Source organism: Colias croceus, chromosome 8 (genome assembly GCF_905220415.1).
Source record: "Colias croceus chromosome 8, ilColCroc2.1".
NCBI lineage: Eukaryota > Metazoa > Arthropoda > Insecta > Lepidoptera > Pieridae > Colias > Colias croceus.
In genome coordinates this window covers 2,591,262-2,605,293 of record NC_059544.1, presented here as the reverse complement: position 1 = coordinate 2,605,293, position 14,032 = coordinate 2,591,262, and positions in this window count along the sequence as shown.

Here is a 14,032-nt window from a genome sequence, read left to right as displayed (position 1 = left end):
CAAGATTTTCTATTTACGAAGCAATTTCCAGCCGATTCAAAAAGATTCCGACCGCGTTTATTAGCCGTAAACGTGTTGAAACAATAAAGAATATAGCTTTAAATCGATGGAACAGCTAGGGAAAAAATAAAGTAGCGCAACCACCTGAATACAGATTTTATAACATTGATTCACGACAAGCACCTTCCCATCAAATCGAAAACTTTTCCTAGCCACGGGTTTAATCCGTCCGTAATACGAAAATTGATGTAAGCCTGCCGCACAACGCAGCATCGTCCATACAAAGTGTACAGCCTCCCGAAGATTTCAGATTTTCTGCCAGAATCACTGAACTGACGCGAGCTAAACAAAAATACAATTTATACTTAACCGCAAAAGGTTTAAATTCAATTGACGCTATTGCCAAGCAATTCCGTTTTGAAGGAACGTGTTCGGTATGCCGAATCGAAACGAGGGGGAAATGTTTTAGTTTTTATTCACCTTTGAATAAACTTTCGAGACTAATTTTAATATTTTAATTTCTTTAGTACGCTGTTGAATTATACGCTTATGCCAATTTCACGTGCCATATTTACATGGAGATAGAAAGTTGTTTTTATGAACGTACTTATAGCACATATTATTATACTACGTTTATTTAGTTAATTCATTCATTCACATATAACAAAGTTATTAAAATTTATTGGTTCACGTAACATATCGTTCTGCTTGCAAGTTGCAATAGTAAAGAATTAAGGAAATAAATATTAATACATAAAACTCGATTGAGAAGTTTGAGACATTTTTGATGATGTTACTTATGTCTTTGTTAAAATAATTAAAACTGATGCTAATTACAAAAATATTTTCGGGGTTTGTATATTGTATTAATGCAGTTTTCATGTAATCTATATTATTTTATTTTATTCTTTATAATACACCTAACTTTTACCAATTTCCTGAACAATCAAAGCAGATACAAATAAAAAAACATTCACAAACACAAACCTTATCCATCCACGCGGAAACTTAAACAGTATCTCAAGTCCCAATAATTATCAAAAGAAACGCAGAAACTGTACCAATTTCTGTTTGATTTATATCTACGTTTCACCGATAAATCAGACCACAATAGGGCTCCTGGGATACCGTGGAACTTCTATTAATTCTCCTTAAAACAATTCCGAAGTTCACACAATGGGATTACGGACAATACGTCGCAACTCGATGCTATCCGTTTCCGATTACAGAATCGATTATTGTAACTAACTTGTGGTTCTGTATTGAATAAGCCACATTTTAGTATTCTAGAAATATTTTAGAAATGAAACTGTATTTTTAAAAGACAGACTAACATTAAACAAAGTATGACGAGGAGCGATATTCACGTTATTCAAAGTCAAATTACAAAATTAAGTAACGTGTTATTTTCAAATGTTCCAATAATTTGTGACTAAGAGTATTAAAATACTAAACGATACGCTTAAAATTATGAAATTATTGTATTGCAACCGATAATTTATAAGTGTACAAAATTTGATTAAATCTGTCCGTTTAAGGTGTGTACAAATCAACTCTAAAGGAGTTGGTTACAAACAAACATACATAAGAATTTAAAATAAGCGTGTTAATAAACCTAATAAGCTGCAAGCCTATAAGTCACATACAAGAAAATATACGTTCCTTAGTGAGTAATTTAAGAGCTACACAAGATATACGGTACTAGTAGGTAACTAACTCTTTAATCCTCAGTCCTCGCGATTGTCCATCAATTCCTTTTAATTCCACCCTTTCCCATAAAATTTGTTGAAATTAATGCATCATTATGCCCCCATTTGTCACAGCGTTATCGTGAATCGTATATAAATCAACGTACGTCATTGATTGATGGGCTATCTTCAATCTGCTAATGGCGACCTCTATCAAATGCTGTCTATGGGCTACGGCCAATAAGTACTGTAAGTGAAAATGTATTCTGCTTTCTTGTGGAAGCTTTGGTAATGGATGCGTTTTGAATGCTTTGTACCTACTATGTTATTTTATATTCAGTGATATAATAAGATTAATCTCTTGTACAGAAATTATCCATAAGTACGCTTTGAGTGACATCGCTAGTTTATTATCATTTATGTAAGGGGTTATACATATAAATTATAATTCAATGATCGGTAATGTGTTTAATTATAATAGTGTCTAGTAGTATATAACTATATATACTAAGCTACTAGATTAAATTATATTTACAAGAGTTTTTCACTGATCATTAGATTTGATTGTAAACTTGATTTAATTATTGATTATTTCTATGGTTGTAATGTTCTATTTAATCCAACTGGACGGATTAAATTTCAAAATTGTGTAAAGATTACAAATAATAATGAAAAAAAGATTTTGACCCTGACTGGTTTTGTCATGACAATGTCATAGAAAGTTGATAAAAAGTACGTTCCAAATGAATAGTTTAATGCAAAACAACCAAAGAATCTTACAAAGTATATAACATTAAAAAAAGTATTCAATCACACGTTCAATGCCCGACAAAACTGACACAAAGAAAAGAAACAATATAATTTCTTATAAGCTTTTTCAAAATTATAGCTGCTATCCTAATATAACGCATCTATCTGTAAGAGATTTTGACAAATAGATAGAGTGATAGATTAAATATTTTTTTTACATTTACATCATTTTATAAAACGTGTGGCTGAAGCCGCAGGCCGAGGCTAGTGAACATATTTTAAATTCGAGCTATAGCAATCATCGCGCGACTCAAATCACTTGCAGTTTCACTTTCAATTAGCCATTACATGCTTGTATAAGTTATGCTTGTATCATACTTATCCACGAAGGTATGAATATTTGCTCTGTTTCTTAGTAAAGTAGCGTAATTAAATCTCTTTTTTAAACGTGATACCGATCATTTTCTATTGTATTTTTAGAATCTGCTTACTAAGTAGCATTTATATGCAAATAGGATAAACAATGCGTTGTGCATAAAACAGTATTATGTAACATAATATACTAAAGTTGTAAATATGAAAATTTATAACTTTAGTATATTATGATGTAGGTGTCTCTATTTTTTCCATGTCTAAACCGAAGAATATTTCAGCTCTATAGACTCACCGATTCAATGGTTTATTAATTATTATTTTCACTTTTTGTCATATTTATAAATGAAACATAAAATGCAGTTCTACACACATGATAAGAACCTCGAAATAAACTCATAAATATAGAAATTTACAACGACACAATCACCTTTTTCTATGTAAGTTAAGAACTTTCTCATAATTTAATAATGCAACTAGAACCAAATTGTAATATTATATTCAATTAAATCTAACAGGCTAATTACTTAATTCCACATTCCCCTTACCATTTAAATTCGAATGTCACAAATTCAGAGTTAAGTTCAATTAACACTCGTTTTGTTATTATCAGCACACGACATTCCCTCGACTTCATTCATCCCATCTTAAGCCCTTCATGAGCTGACGATTTAGAAATGGTTTTGTTAAGATACACGTATTGGTCGAAGAGCTGCTGATAAGTTGTTGATATGTTTTAATATTACTATTAATTAGTGTTGAATTGTTGTACCGAAATTATAGAAACTTTGGAATTATATTACGTACCTATCTTGTTAAAATTAAACTGAAATATGTAATATTCAACTAAACTACGTTTAAAAGCACTTTTATGTGACATACAGTACGGATTTTCAAATTAGCTGTCATATTATCAGGTGAAATGCAGTCAAAGGTATATTAATTTAATTATTATATTTTAGGTTGAGTATGTAAATTCTCATACCATATAGGACATACAGTAGCGACCAGACCCAAACGATTGGCACATTGCAATAACAGCACATCATTTATTTAATTTCCATAGCATTTTAACACCACATCTTTACTAATATTTTTAACTTCTTATAATTTTTAAAATCATACTTTGTGTTGACTGCAGTTAGTTTCTTTTATCACGCATTTTCAAGGCACTTTAATTATTGTTATTAATAAAACATATTATTCATCTCCTAGCCTATAAGATTCACGTATTATAAGACAAAAAGCAGTCGCACAACGTTATCAGGCGGGAGCAGTCACCCTCGTAGGAACCAAGACAGTGGGATAAACCTAACATTTTTTACCAACCCCAAGGGAACACTTATTTATGGCTTTAGGGTTGGATTGGCATTTGTTTTTATAATTCGAATTAATTTTCGGGGTTTGGTTGTAATTATATTTTAGTTGCTGGGTAGTTTTAGTATTGTGTAAAAGTAGAATTATAATATGACTATAATATTATGAACATCGTTAAAAAATCAATACAGGCAATCCGATTTTCAGCTTACTTACTTTCTTGCAGTAAAAGTAGTTATTAAATTACTATTGTAGTTAAAGGCATTATGACTTACTTTGTACTTCCCTTCTCCCTCTCGTAATTTGTCTAAATGTGGTTAGTACAGTAGCAATGTTAAAATTAGCAGAGTATTTTGATTGTACTATCTTTCACTTGAAAAAAAAGAGCGTGTATACCGACCACATGTGTCAGAAGTGAAACTTTTTTGGTAAGATTTGACAAAATCGTCACCTCACTCCATGACGTGACGATATTCCCATGATGCAACCTTTAAATTTTACTCTCAACACGCCTAAAGAAATTTCACATCAATAATTTATTTTCAATCGAAAATCTCTGTTGATAACGTTCATAACGTGTATAATAAATATTACTTGGATCACCTCTATGAGCTTTTAGACTGCTTTACGATGCCAAAGATATATCTTTATTAAGGTACACATTTGCGCATCTAAATACACTATGTAATAACTCTATCAGTATGAACATTTCGAATCAAATAATTACGAAATACTGTTTATTTGGCTATTTGCTACATCGAAATGGGGTTTTAATTAAAATATTTACATTTACTTTGTAGTTATGCGAGGTTGTATGCTGGTATGGCAGTATCGTCCGGTAATTGTAAATATAGCCTAGCTAACGACCTTGCTTCTCTTGCATACAGATTAAATTTAAAGTTTGTGAAGTAAGGCGTATATTATGTAAGAAAAAAATACTATATTATTGGATATGTAAGAGAAAATCAACGGAGTTTCTTGTCAGCTGTTCTCTGTAGAAACCACTTTTTAAACCGGTGGTAAAACTATGTTTTGACGATTCAAAAGTGCTTCTAGAATAAACATCGCTGTAAATCACTTTAGTCCACTGGAAGACATAAATTATAATAAGTTTAAGAATATTCAATGTACAGATACAAAGTGATACAATTTAATATTAGGTAGTAGAGGTATGTTATGAAACAGTATTAACATATTTTTTCTATTATTCAAAACGTTGCTAACATTTCGATTGTACGATTTCATAACAGTCTTTAAGTAATTATATAATAACGTTCAGGTATGTATAATTTAACAGCAGCTGTTTTATTTTTCCTTACAATCTTTTTAATAACTGCTTAAGATAGCATCTAAAAATAGTGGTACATAGCCTATTTATTATAATTTACACATTTTATTTCCAATAATAATTTAATTTCGTCTTAGTGAGAAAACCTTTAAGAGCTGTATATTAATAAAAGTATCTTAAAAAAGATAGAGCTATAAAACCGCAGTTCATTAATGCTGTGTTTCATATTATATTAAAATTAAATACCTAACTTCTTAATATTGAATCCATCTGTTCATATTATGTTATTTTTTTTTAATAAGTAGGTACATAATATTCTGTTATGATTGGAACACTATATTTTACTTTAAAATATTATGTGAACCCAAATTAAGCCGAAACTTAATGCGAAGCATTCCATATTAAATAAAATTTAGAAAATTATTGTTTCAAATAGGTTCTGATGGAAAATGGCTACGAAACCAGAGGAAATTAATAACGTCTTGGGCGTCTTCACTAATTAATACTAACGTAGTCTATTATATACTCATTTTGTAAGGTATCTTCGTAATTGGCCATAGAAAATATTACCTAATTGCTTACCAGACGTCTTATTAATTTCACCAAAACTCTTATACATAGGTATATTTATTAAGATTAAACTATTTTAAGTTATTTTGAACAGACATTTCTTTTAATTCTACTTATTTGGTATGTCACTGTATAGCGAAAAGAAGTTTCCAGAAATAGTATGCTTTTAAATAGTTTTAGTGTTTTTGTAATGAAAGTGTACAAATTAAAAAGCTAAAATGTAAATGATACTTAAAAACGTTTGATATTGATTTCAGTTTCGTGCTGACATACTTATGAATTTAAAATTATAAAACAATATATTTTAAACAACAAACGAAAACAATTTTGAGCGCTATGCGTTATTATAATTATTTTTCATAGGTTTATTGAAAGCGGAGTGTGGTATTATCTCTTTGTTTAATTATTATGTAGTTATAACAATAAATAATAAGATTCTTATCGTAATTATAATGTTTGATGAATAGTTATTTATTTCAATATAAACTTGTAATCCCCAGGTTCTTTTCCGTTCTGGACCTTACGGAATCCTATCAAATCACAATCGTAATAAACATATTTAATTAATCGTAATTTAATCTTTATATTTATTTTGTTCATGGTTTTGGTGTTAGACAAAAATGCAGTTCAAATAATAATTAATGTTATGTAAACTAATATCTTTTACAGAAAACATTAATATTACTTACGCAATATTTATAACAACAAAATTATAATTACATAAAACTTTCAATACATTTTCTTTCATAATAGTTACCTAGTGACTTATGAAACCAAAAAAAATATACAAAATTGGTAGTCAAGTTCCTTTACGCAACAGTAAATATATTAAGTATTATATTAATTTAAGCTTAATAATTGCGTCCTCATACACGCTCCTGCGGGAATCTTCATTTACTCGGGAAACTGAAACTTTTCATGTATTAATTATGCAGCGATTTGATTAACAATTAAAACCAGTAAAGTTTATTATGAACTTGATGTGGTGTAAAATCAAGAAATTACAATTCGTAAAAATCTCATCGATGAATTAATTTTTTGCCCCTACGAAATTGTATTAGCAATTATGTAGGAACACAAATTGTACTATTCTTAATTTTTCTTTTTTAATCTTTTATGGTATAGGTACGAGAGGCATCGAGTCAATTTGAGAAGACACGCCCATATATTATATTTGCAACACGTGGTTGCTAAAGTAATACTGTGATATAATAATCCTTTACGTTAGCAGCAGTGAAAAGGTAGGTATTTAAAATAGGTAGATATTATCATGGACGAATATAATATATTATACAAGAATTTATTTAGAACTAGCTTTCCACCCGCGGCATCGCCCGCGCAGTCAAAGAAAAACCCGCATAGTTCCCGTTCCCGAGGGATTTCCGGGATAAAACCTATCCTATGTCCTTTCTCGGGTATCAAAATATCTCTATACCAAATTTCATGCAAATTGGTTCAGTGGTTGAGTAACAGACAGACAGACAGACAGAGTTACTTTCGCATTTATAATATTAGTATGGATTATTTTTCATATTATTATCACATAAAGTACAATTCACATAAATATTATAGGTAACATGAATTAGACCGTATGCAAGTTCAGGCTGATGAAATGCACTTTCAATTTTCATTCATCATAATATTATTAAGATTTCATCGTATTTGTAAAACACCTTCAGATTAAACGTCTCAACAAAAAAAAAACAGTTAAAAAATAATTATGAAAATGAGCACCATCTGGACTTCTTAATTTCGAACGTTGGAATAGCTTCGATTTTATTACAAAAGGACTTAATAAGGGGAGCAATGAATTCCTATAATTTCTCCTTAGTGTTTGTGAGCAGGCTTGTTACAGGGGATGGTTGGTGTAAATTTCGCTTGCCCACCCCCGCCGAGTGGAGCCAGGAAATGTTTGTAAGCAGTAAGTATTTAGGGGAATAGTGTAATTATTTTTCTGTTTAGTAACAAGTGTAAATATTCCTATTGGTTTTTATATGTCTTAGGTAACATTGTGTTTATGATTTTGTTGAGATATAGTTAACTAAAAGTTGTGTTTCACAAATATATTTCAATTTACGATTAGCGCTATTTGTTTCCGTCTGAAGAATAGTGACAGTTTTTAGTGTTAGTATGTTTATTTCATTAATTAATAGAGAATCCCATCTCCAAGGAGTGATAATCTTTTAAGCTATTATAAAAAACTGATAGAACAGTTGATACACAAAATAAAATATGCGAACAAAATAATTAACCACTAGCACGACGAGATTATTGCTTTTTTGTAGTGACTGACTTCAATTTTTTAAAGAAACTTAATTAATATTATACACTAGAAATAGTTATATACTTTAAAAAAAAACGGTGTATAATATAGATTAACAAACGCCTATTTCATAGCTCAACCGCCCTTAAATGCTATGTAATAAATTAGCCAAGTAGTATTGTAGGTCCTCTTACTGTGAGACTTATTTAGTGTTGCGGTACCTGTTAGGAATTCTAACTGCTTTATATCAATTTATAAGCCTTTTCTTTATCTGGGGAAATAAACACGGTTCAGTAATTCTTTATGATTCCAGTAAGGGCCTACGAAACTACTTTGTTTTTGGCAATAAATGAAGCACTGCAGTAAATTCTGAATAAGAGTCAATTTTATAATGTGCCCCGCGGATGAAATTTATCTAGAACATTAGATTTAGTCTGCTCACAATCACGCTATCGCCTATGAGTAAAGTGGATAATTAATTTTATTTTTATGAGAAATCCCCCCTAAAATCCGTTAAAAATTGTTTAAATTCTGAAAAATCATCCCTTTTCTTGTTATACCTACCATTAAATCAGTTTTTCCTAAAATAGTCACTAGATGATTCACGAGTAAACCGTAATAATTAAATTAATAAAAAATTAATAATTAAATCCAGGCTTCAATCAACCGAAAATACCCATCAATCTCAGTCATTACCAGCCGGCACCATTATAATTTGTAAACTACGATACAACAACGTAAATTCACAACAACATCGTACGAAATTATAATTAAAACTTTCCCACCAAATTTAATGAACAACCAAAATACTAAATCCTACCTACCATAAGCACCGCTTGTTCATAACGTTTTTAATTTGGAAACTAAAAAAACGTACTTATCGTCTAGATACACCCGTATTTATCCCAACAGATGAGTATATCCAGACGTCGCAAAGTTGCTTCTCTGCAAAATTTAATCCGGGATAAAGTGTATCATGCCGGGGTCTAGCCGGCTATGTCCCGGATCCATTCCCGGGTAAAATAAACCGAGTGGTCACAGGGGGATTTGAGCTTGCAACTCTAGCCAAAATTTTTCTTTCGCAATTACCGGACTTATTTTGTTAAGTTTAACATATTTTAACATTCGCGTTTCAGTTCTTCTTTCTCCTTATAAAACATATCGTTGTGTAACATTCATATTATACTTACGTTAGTCTATGACATAAAATAATATTGAACGTTTTGTTTTTGGGTATTATAATAATGTATTTAGTAGTATAGGGTATTTTATTGGATACACGCGCATAATCATAATGTCCTATTTTATTATTTTGGATCAGAGAGATTTATAATTTTAATTGTGTTACCTCATCAGAATTGTATAATTAAGGCAATAAAGCCGAAAATTATCTTATATAATCTGATATCCTTTTAACTAGTGATCATTAGTGAAACCTATTTCTATCCATTTGGGTATTTAATATTAAAATAGGATATTAATTGTTATAGCACAGATTACTAAATATGTAGATTGTAGTTTGTTACTAATTATTCTGTACTTTAGAAAATATGTAAAGTTTACTAGTATGTAAGTTAACTAAACAATACTGGCTAAGTCTGGAGAGGAAGGCGTCGATCGTCTCTAGCACAGGAATGTTCCTAGTTGAGGCGATCGTCGTGTCTAATTTGTTTTGTATTTATGTATTGTTTCCAAATAAACGATTTTTATTTTATTTTTATTATCGTCATATTAAATTTCTATAGATTCACAGTTTTTCATCATTTTTTTTCATTCCTCCATTTTTTTTCTATTATGTAGTTTTTACGGTAATTAAACTTATGTAATACTAGCTTTCCGCCCGCGGCTTCGCCCGCGTTTTCAAAGAAAAGCCCGCATAGTTCCCGTTCCCGAAGGATTTCCGGGATAAAACCTATCCTATCTCTCAAGTTGGATCGAACTGCACACGGTGTGCGAATTTTATTATAATCGGTTAAGTGGTTTAGGAGTCCATTGAGGACAAACATTGTGACACGAGATTTATATATATTAAGATTTTCTAAATAGTATCTGAAATTAATAAACACAACAAAAATGAACTAGCAAAATCGGTTCAGCTGTTTACGGGATATAGGGAATAATTATATAATTATTATCTGAGGTTTACATCAAATTGAGGTATATAATTAACAAATTAAAACCACAATTGAAATAATTAGTTCTCAATATCAATGTGATGGTTGTATGTAAACATTCAAATAAATGAAATTAAAATTAACATCGTATTTTGTGTTACTGTTTAAATATGTTATTAATATCACATGTTAATAAAATATTATGGTCATCTATTGTGTACTTAGTAATTTAAAAAATTAATTAAAAATTTTATATTTGGGATATGATGTGTTTCTATTTTTTACCATACCAATGTTAGTCAAAAAATAACGTTATATACACTATAATGATAAAATTACTGAAGAGCTTTTTGAATTAATCTACATATTTTCTTCTCAGCTTCATAATATCATTAGATTACCCAAACAATATTACTACCAATACATCCAATCATATGTTTTTTCATCAAATCCCTCACGCGATAAACTGTCGCGTAAGCAGCCGACTAAATTTAAACTTATTTCCATAGAAAAAGCGGACCCACATTTATTATGGCGATAAATTTAAAGAACATTATTTACACAAAGCTTGGTAGACGTTAAAGACCATTTTCGAAAGACGCAAAGCGGACTGAGTTACAATGAATTTATGTTTTGAATGGACGGGCTGGTCTGATCGACCAGTGAAGGTTCGATACTAGTAATATAAGACTAATATAATAATATAAGCTATTCTTGGTTATATCAATAGATTCCACTTATAAAATGTACCCAAAACAAGAAGAATGTCATACTAACAATTTTATAAAATCTTCTCAATCCTGCAGTGCAAATAATAGATATATTATTTTGCGTTAAATGCTTTCTTTACACACAAGGATTTTAAATTACATTACAAGAAAATTAAGTGGAAAACGAAACATGAATTCGTCTTGATGATTTTAAATTGATCAGCTTTTGTTTTTGGTCAAAGACTGCTAACGGCATTTTCCACTTAATCTAAGAAATTATAGTAGAATAATTAATATTTCGCAGATTTCATTAAATAATTTCCATCGCTTTCACTGGCACACGATCCTCACAACCAATTTATGTTTTGAATGGACGGTAACGGCTGAGTCCGTAGTTCTAACAAACTGTTACCACCAACTGAACTTTGCTATCGATTGGGACACTAATATAGTTTACATTCAAATCGTTTTTATTACTTTGGTAAGCTTAGATTTAATTAAGATTAAAGGATAGGACTATATTATTTTACATAGTAGGTAGCAGCGTACTTATATTACTAAATAGTTACAACGTAAGAAACACGTGATAGTTGACCAAATAATATATTGAAATCGACAAGCCTAATGGAAAAAAACATAATGAAACAAATACTGTAACAGTCATAATATATTAGAAGGAATTTATGAAACCACATTTAGGCTCCGTAATTAGCCGCCTTAGAGTACTGTATAATTATGTCGTAACTGAATCTTTATGGGTAAATTTAGATGAATAATAAGCCCTGAAGATTATGAGTTTAAAAAATTACAATGGTTTATGTCGGGCGCGGAAAAGAGGAATTTACTTGACAATATGGCTGAATAAGTAAAGTCAAATAAGTCCACTATGTTTTAAGATAAGGGTAAATTCTAAGTCAATAATAAACGAAACTTTAATATTTTAGATACGTAAGATTTTTAATTTAACCTAGGGTTTTTAAAATTATTAATTTAATCAAATACTGCTGATCATTCGAGGTCACAGCAGCATAACCATCTAGCCATTAGAGCACTCTGATTGGTATGTTATAACTGCAATATTCATAATAGAAATTACAATAATATAATAATATCTCAGCACCGTTCCATCTTGGCTCGCTTCCAAGATATTTACTTGTGAATGACCGACTATATAAGAGTTCAATAGCTACCGCTCATCTGTGACAACGTGTTAAATATCAAGTTCCATTCATAACTCAGAACGAAACAATATATTAGCAGCTATTTTGGCGCGAATCAGAACTAGTGCCGCCATCTTGCAAGAGGTACGTCACTTTGGTGACAGCTAGTGTTGCCATTTAACTGATGATAATGTTGATGAATTTTGAAATTTCTCTAAATTTAATAAAAAGTACAGTATATTATGTACGATTAATGATTGAACTATATTTAGTGTTTTATTTTTGTTTAAATCTTTAATTATCTTTGATAAATAAGTGTATTATAGAATTAGTAGCTGATGAAGTATTTAATCCTCATCAAAATAACATGTAAATTGAGTCTTCGAATTTTATGAAACAACCATCCTTACTAAAGACAATATCAACGAAAATTGATACTATACATACGAAATTCCCTACAAAAATATCAAAAATCGTATGAAAAGTTGGTTGTTGATATAAATGTTTACGGCAGCACTATCAGCTGGAGTCTGAGTTGGCATGTCGCCATGAGATTGCTGCTTTTCGATCAATTTGTACCGCTCTCTCTTGAATACTTCATTATTTATAATCGAATTAATCTTTACCTGTATTATTATTGTGAAAGGGTTTTTGTGTCTCGAATACTATAGGAATCATTAATTAGTATAACTAGAAGAAAAACTATCAATCGATCTGCAGTTGTTATTTTTTTTTTAATATTTATGTAATTATTTATTTGTTGTTTCAGATAGCTGCAACGAGATCTGCATTACAGAAAATTATCTTTGCACATCAAATCAGAAAAATAATTTATGTTTAATCACAATTAAAATCATCGCATGTTATACATTTACCTACATTTCCATCAATATTATATAATTAAGCTTAAACTAATCAATCTGACTCTATAATATTGGGTAAAAGTATATAACGTAATATCAAAATAATATAAAAGTATATAATATAACGTAATATCATCCTTGTACAAAAACTATCCTATTCAGACCAATTTTAAAAATGCTAAAACTTACACAATACACATTACACACATTATTAGACCATCAGCTATTCCCTTCCCTTTTTCCAGAAGGAATCATAAACATTAATCACTAAATATAAGAATCCAGTGTATACCCAAGTTTCCCTGCATCAATTTGGCATCATCGCTGGCAGACTGCCAAGTCAGTGTCGGTCATTTTATGGAGATCAGTCTAGACGGCTATGGAACGGTGTGAACTGAAACAGGGAAATTGATGTAACTGTTGTGTAGTTTGAGATTAATAATGTTATAATCCTGGATGTAGTATGTATAAGCTGGTAATTTTTAATAAATTAAGGAATTAGAAGGAAGTCACATTATTTTATATTTAAGAAGATAAGAAGTTAAAAATTTAAATGTGGTATTTAGTGTATGATATTAATGTAGAATAATATGTTAGTTTTATGAAGCACATCTTTCACTAGTTACACTTTTATTTATATACTTTCAAATTAAATTTTATTGACAAAAAAAAGTAATTTTCGCATATTTTGGAAGTTCAGGAAGGTCAGGAAAATTTAGAGGGTAAAGCACTAATTCAGTCACTAAATTAATATTTTATACATGCAATCAATAATATATAAATAAAATTAAAACAATAAATATTTTACAGATCGACGATTTCAATTCATAGCCACGCAGCAGAGATGCGCCGGAAGCTACGACGTGATCACAGTGGGAGAAGATTTATATGACGCCGTCACATTTCTTACCACTGTTATTAAGACGTACCTATCTAA